General features: G+C 43.3%; 1 protein-coding gene across 1 annotated transcript in view; it reads right to left on the reverse strand.

Moving 5' to 3' along the window:
- Positions 1–5,482, reverse strand: part of B3GALT1 (beta-1,3-galactosyltransferase 1) — a 460,687-nt gene extending 455,205 nt beyond the window's left edge. Inside the window, exon 1 of the mRNA XM_058191300.1 lies at positions 5,294–5,482. The gene's annotated coding sequence lies outside the window, so the exon portion shown is untranslated. The remainder of the gene's footprint in view (positions 1–5,293) is intronic.
- Positions 5,483–7,040: the final 1,558 nt, after the last annotated feature.

Here is a 7,040-nt window from a genome sequence, read left to right on the forward strand (position 1 = left end):
CATTTACAACACAAATGATGGTCATAGGTTGCAATTTAACCCTTAATGATAGCAACAAAAAGTTACATTATATATTGTAATGTATAAGCCAAAGCATAAGAGAAATTGGTCTTTGGGAAGAAAAAAAAGTCTCATTTACTAAATCATTAGAAAATCTGACATACTCCCTGTGTGTAGGGCAAGAGAAAATAATATAGACATAGGAATAATATAAGCTGTGCATAATTCTTCAGTGTACCTGGTTACTTACCAGAAGAACTAAATCAGAATTTTCAAACATGCAAGCAGAATTATGCAAGCAGAATTCCACTCATTGAACAGGGTTTCACTTCCACTATCTTCCATCTGAACCCTAAATCTGACATAGCATAACTTTCTAGACCTGATTTGGGCCACAAGTAAGAAAGGAGAAAGCAGTAGATTATTCCATTAGGAGCTGTATTTTATTGATAAGATACATAGGGATTATGCTCCTTTAACAATTCCCTGTGCATAAATTGGATTGTAAATAGTAAGGGTAAAGTTTAGACATCCAAGATTAAAATTTACTCTTAATATTTACAATCTAACTTTAAAAGCATCATTAGTGCAAAAGCACAGTGATGCAATATTAATGGCAATCCGACTGCTTGCCCTGCCATATTTCAAAGGACTGTTTCAAAACTCAGTAGCGTCAATAGACAGCAGCTATCAGTATTCTAGAATGCATTTATCTGAAAACAGGTTTTAGTGGACTCAGGTGGGATTACTTCTGAGTAGACACAGCTTTGTAAATTAATATTATCAATTACTATGAGCTATAAATTTGAGCTAAGATGAGGATTTTAGTTTAAAGATCAGTGTTTAGAAGACTACAAGTAGTCCCCAATTTATGACCTCAATTGAGCCCAACATTTCTGTTGCTATGTGAAATATTTGTTAAGTGAATTTTGCCCTATTTTATGACCTTCCTTACTACAGTTGTTAAGTGAATCACTGCAGTTGTTAAGTTAGTAACACGGTTGTTAAGTGAATCTGGCTTCCCCATTGACTTTGCTTGTCAGAAGGTCGCAAAAGATGATCACGTGACCCAGGATGTTGCAACTGTCATAAATATGAAGCAGTTGCCAACCATCCGAATTTTGATCACGTGATTATGGGAATGCTGCAATAGTTGCAAGTGTGAAAAATGGTCATAAGTAATTTTTCTTCAGTGCTGTTGAAACTTTGAACGGTCACTAAATGTACAGTTGTAAGTCGAGGACTATCTGTATTAGTACATTGTGGGTTTTTCTCCTTCCTTCCTTCTTGTGAAATAGTTGTTCCTTGATACCAGAATTACTGTGTCTAATGCAAGGCGGGTAGTCCAATTGGGACCCTTGGTTGTTAAGTGAAACAGTCACTAAGTGAAATCTTGACTGTGCTTATGATCTTAATTCAGCTTTCCTTTGCTTTACAGATCTGTGAAGGCCATAAATGTAAGACAGTGTTTCTGAACCTTGGCAAGTTGAAGATGTGTGGACTTCAACTCCCAGAATTTAACTCCTGTGGAATTCTGGGAGTTGAAGCCCACATATCTTTAAGTTGACAAGGCTGAGACACAATGATGTAGGGAGTAGTCATAACATACTTTTTCATCATCATCTTCATAACTTCAACTGCAAATGGTCATTAAACAATGCAGTCATTAAAAGATGAGTATCTGTACCTTAATCTGAATAGGCAAACTAGAGTCTGGGCTATCATCCAAACCATGGCTTGAAGCTGATTTGCAAAAAAAATAAATATTACTATTGTTAATCAAAATCTGTACTAGTCAGATGACTAGGCAAAACATGGATAGAACCGCTTCAAAAAAAAAAAGGAAGATATATGCAAAATGGAATGAGATTATATACATTTGCAGGATAGAGAAACAGAACAGAACAGAATAAATAGAATTTTTTATTGGCCAAATGTGATTGGACACACAAGGAATTTGTCTTGGTGTATATGCTCCCAGCATACATAAAATTAAAGATACGTTCATCAAGAATCAAAAGGTACAACACTTAATGAGAGTCATAGGGTACAAATAACCAATCAGGAAACAATCAATATCAATATAAATTGTAAGGATACAAGCAACAAAGTTACAGGCATACAGTCATAAGTGGAAGGAGATAGGTGATGGGAATGATGAGAAGATTAATAGTAATGCAGACTTAGTAACTAGTTTGACAGTGTTGAGGGAATTATTTGTTTAGCAAAGTCATGACCTGATGTGTCATGCAGATTGCCTATAATTAAAAAAAACCATATGGCCAAGGCTTCTGCAGGTCACAATTCCTCATTTAAAAAACCACTGGAATAATATAGACATTAGACTTCACATTAGCTGCAAGATTGCAGATATATTAGACTTTTCCCAATGCATCCATATCTAACTCAGTCTTGATCCTAACTGCATCACTGGCAAAAGGATTTATCGAACCTAAACACTTTGGTCCATAAAATTATATTTCATCTCATAATTATGAAGCTTAGCACTTCATTGGAGAGTTAATGTTTTTCCTCATGAAGTTATTCCTTCTTAGAAAGTAATGAAAAAAAAACAACAGTCAAGCTAACATAAAGCCTCAAACCAATTCAAAGTCCATTTTTCCCCCTACATGTATTATTTACTCAGGGTAAGTTTTCATTGAGTTTAATGGGGTAAATTCCTAGTAAATATGCACTGGATTATAACCACTAGAAAAAATATAGCACACAACAAGTTCTCCAGAAGTTTTATTTCACATTTTTGCTTGTACTCTATAAAATGACCATAAATATGTCCATAAAACATGAATTCAGCTTGTCTGGCTTAATGTTTATTGGGTGTATTCTGGAAGTGTTTGATGCAGCAAAGGAGTTAACTCAGATCTTACATCTGAGAAACGTCTAAAACTACACTCTGTTTTACTGTTAGCAAGTCAAGGGCACACAAATTTCTTTAAATGAATGTTCTGCCACCAAGACTGGAATAATGTTGCTAGTTCCTATACAGATCTTGGGCACACATACCTTTTTAAGACTGTTACTTTCTTTTTTTTCCCCTTTCCGGATATTCATGCAATAGGGTGTTTTTTCTTTTCTTCTTCGTTATTGTCACTAGCCTTCCCAATCACCCCCAAAGAATGCTGAGTAGTTAAATGACTGAATCTGCATATCCAATTAGATTTATACAGCAATAAGTTTCACCGAATGAAGTAGAATTCGCTTTTGAGTGAAAATGCTTACAATTAGGTTGCAAACCTCTAAGTAAAACAAGACTAATGATTCATTCCGTTTAACCTCTCGCTTGCCAGAATCAACACTACGAATCTGGTTACAGATGCCATCCAATGCACGCTTTAGGCAACAGCAAATCCTTTTGAACTTCCACCACAAGAACACACTTAAGACCGTGAGGGTTTGCTGCCCTCAAAAGCTTAGAGCGCATCACAACAGATCTACTTGTTTCCACATCACAACAGATCTACTTGTTCTCACTGCGCTGAGATTCATTTGGCAATTTTTCTACACATACACACACATACATACACACACACATCCCTAATGATCCGTCTCTAAGGTGTTGCGTCTTTCGTGGCAAACCTCCCTGCCCCATTTGCGGAGTTGCGATATCCCCGCCAATAACCTCCTTTCCGCAATATTTAAAACAAAACCTGATTTATGTGAGATTTCCTCAGGCAAAACAAAACAAAAAAAATCATTTATCGTCTAACAACCTTCCTGCGGAATGATGTTAAAGAGGGGGGAGGGGAGGGGAAGGGGGAAGAAGTTAAACCCATTTCCTTAATCTGCCTTCCTGAAAGAAAGAAACCAACAAAAGCTATTTTCCCAACATCTAACTCTCCGACGGCCAAGGGACAAGTTGTCCCGACATCCAAAACACTTTGAAAGTCAAGCCTGGCGGTCTGGCAAAGGAAGGAAGGAAGGAAGGAAGGAAGGAAGGAAGGAAGGAAGGAAGGAAGGAAGGAAGGGAAAGAAAGAAAGAAAGAGAAAGAAAGAAAGAAAGAAAGAAAGAAAGAAAGAAAGAAAGAAAGAAAGAAAGAAAGAAAGAAAGAAAGAAAGAAAGAAAGCCGGCATCCCCAACTGGGGCGAACTTACAGATCCCGGCCTGAAAGCCACCTGGACTTCTCAACTCTCTCCGGGCATTCAAGAAAACTCTTTATGTAGAGATTCTCAATTATCCAGGTCATGGTTGTCCCAAAAGGGCTTTTATTGGTTTATTTTATTTATTTATTTGTCAATCATATATAAGATAACAGGTAAAAGTACAAACATAATTTGGATACGTGAAAAGAGTAAGTAAAAAAAAAAAGGAATATTAGGACGGGGACGGTAGGCACGCGGGTGCACTTATGCACGGACCTCTTAGGAATGGAGTGAGGACCAGTTGCCTCCAGAAAAAGCCCCTTCGGGATAAGAAAACGCTTCCCGCCGCCCTCACCCAGGCTCGCTTTCTCCCACTCGCCGGAGCGGCTGCAAACTCGCCAGACCTGACCCCGAACCTGAAAAAGGAGCACGGAGCACGGAGGCGGCGTAGCATGAAGAAGGCGCCTCTTGCAAAAACTCTTCGGCGTTCCGAGCCGCGAAAAAATCGCAGGGGGACGGGGGACGGTCCCCGATTTTGACTTCGACTTCGGGTTCACAGCCCCGAATTCCCCTCCGCCTCCCCACCTTGGGGCCAAGCGCTGCCCTTTAGGTTCTCTCCCTCGGCTGGGCGAGGAAGCGCATCTCTCTCCTCTTCCATCACCCCCCACCCCCCCTCCATTCCCTCTTTAAGCGCCAGGCGCCGAGGGCATCGCCCACCCGACTTTCGAGCCGACCCCTCTTTAATCCAGGCCAAATAAAAGTTTAATCGTCCGGGTTTTCTGGCCTTTTTTTGGATTCGGTGCCGATTCGTTTCGCCCGGGCTTTTGAGCGCGGCGGCGTCGCTCGCCTGGATCTCCCTTCCTCTGCAGCGAGGCTTCCTGAAGGGCACCGGAGCCGAAGAGAATGCCGGGGGCAGTCCGCTCGCGAAGTGTGCGCGTGTGGTGATTGTGGAAGGGGGGGGAAAGAACCACCCTTCAGGTGCACATGGCCGGCAGCTTCAGCCGTGTCTCTCGCCCCCCAAACGCTTCCCCCTCCCCGTAGGGAGCTGATCCCGTTGCCCTGCGTCGCCGGCATGTCCAGCCCTTTTGGATCTACGGACGCCCCGCTTGAAGGATTCGACCCGTCGCGTACACGCGCGGGTACACACACACACACACAAAGCGAGAGGCGGGTAAACGTGCGCGGTGCTAACCTTTTTACCGGTGGGGCTGGGCTGCCTTCGCCTGGTTTAGCGGCGCCGAGGCTTCAGCGGAGCTCCGGCTCCCGTAGCCAGCCTTTGTCTTCCCGCAGCCTCTGCGCTGCGCGAGTCTCCATGTAGCCAGCATCACTTCTCCATCCAGCAGCCCCGCAGCCAGCCAGCCAGCCCAGCCAGCTCTCCGCAGCTGCACCAGCCGCCGCGGCAGCAGCAGCAGCAGCAGTTCCCACCGCACGCCCAGCCACAGCAATGGAACTTGGCCCTCGGCGACTGACAGGCGCGAGCAGCCAATCGCCGCCTCTTTCGGCTCTCGGGGAGCCCGAGGTGCGGACCAATCAACGGAGGAAGGAACCCCTCCGTGGTCGCCTCCTCTCTCTCCCTCTCTCTCTTTTCCTCGGCAGCCTGGTTTCCGGGAGAGTGGGAAGCGCGAGGAGCGTTCGGGGTCTGTGGTCTCGCGCCCGGCCGCTTTGGCATTGGGGGCGGGCGAGGGGGGGGGCAGGGAAACGGGACTCAGAGCGCGCGCCGCGGGCGGGCGTGTATGTGCGCGTGTGTGTATGTGTTGCATTATTTCCGAATAGAATTCGAGTAGATTTCCTCCTTTTCCCTCTCTCTCTTTTTCTTTTTTTAAAAAAAAGAAATCTCTTGACTAACCGTACGGGCGATGGAGCCCAGAAGACATCCTTGAGGGGAATGACTTGACCGAATATGAGAATTCACTTTAAAACTGCCTTCTGGAGAGTTAATGTTGAAAGTCAACGGACCGGCAGGTATTTGCAAAACGGCAGATGGGCGATTATCTTGAGCTGGAAGAAGGATTACCCCCCGCACTTGCACCGCTTTCGCTTTTTCCACCTTCAGCGCCACCTCTGAGGTTAAACCGTGGTGCTTTGCTTTCCCTAGGCTTTACTTTTTCCTCGAAGCAAAAAGGAAATAATAATAATTATAATGATTCGTCTGCGGTGTGAATGAACGGAGCAGATGCGCGAAGCAACGGAGAAGGAGCGCTTAGGAACTCCTCGTGGTGGCTTGTCTCTAGAAATGAGGAGTTAACTAAAACGGCAAAAACACTCAGGACAGCCAGTCCAGGGCAGAAAAGTTAAAGGATGAAATTCTACCTCTCTCTCTTTCTCTCTCTTTTTTTTTTTGCCATCGAATAGTCCTCTGGATTCTTGCAGCCCAGATTTGGTAGCCTAATCCTGAGGTGGAAATAAATGTGTTTATTTTTTTCACAGCCTTCTCTTAGAGGTTCATGCTCCCTGACAGGGGCTAATAAAATAACTGGGTTTATATATTTTTTTTAAAAAATGGCACACGCTACTTTTTAACTGACTTTAAAAAGAAACAAAGCAACTGAAAAGTACATATAGAAAATAAGCAATCAATAAAGAAATTAGAATTTTCTAGGGAAACATTTCAGTCCTGCATGTAGACCCTCATAGTTCGTTCACTGCAACTTTTTTTCATAGGACATGTTTCTCCACAATGGGTAGAATGGTGGTTTCTCAGCCATTTTTCTCAGTTTGTGTGATACGCTGAATCATATTTTAAAGCAGGTGGGGGGGGGATGTGAAATCATAGCTGCAAAAGTAGTTGGCAAGCTTATGATCTGCCACAATAGGTGGCAGCCCCTGCCTGACCTTGGATGGTCTCAACCAGAATAGTTTTAGATTTTTAGGCCCAGTTGTTCCTTCTGTTTAGCTGTCCTTTCTGACTCTACATTTCCTTAAAAGCTTTCTGGCCCAGT

The sequence above is a fragment of the Ahaetulla prasina genome, chromosome 1 (assembly GCF_028640845.1).
Source record: "Ahaetulla prasina isolate Xishuangbanna chromosome 1, ASM2864084v1, whole genome shotgun sequence".
In the NCBI taxonomy this organism is placed as follows: Eukaryota; Metazoa; Chordata; class Lepidosauria; order Squamata; family Colubridae; genus Ahaetulla; species Ahaetulla prasina.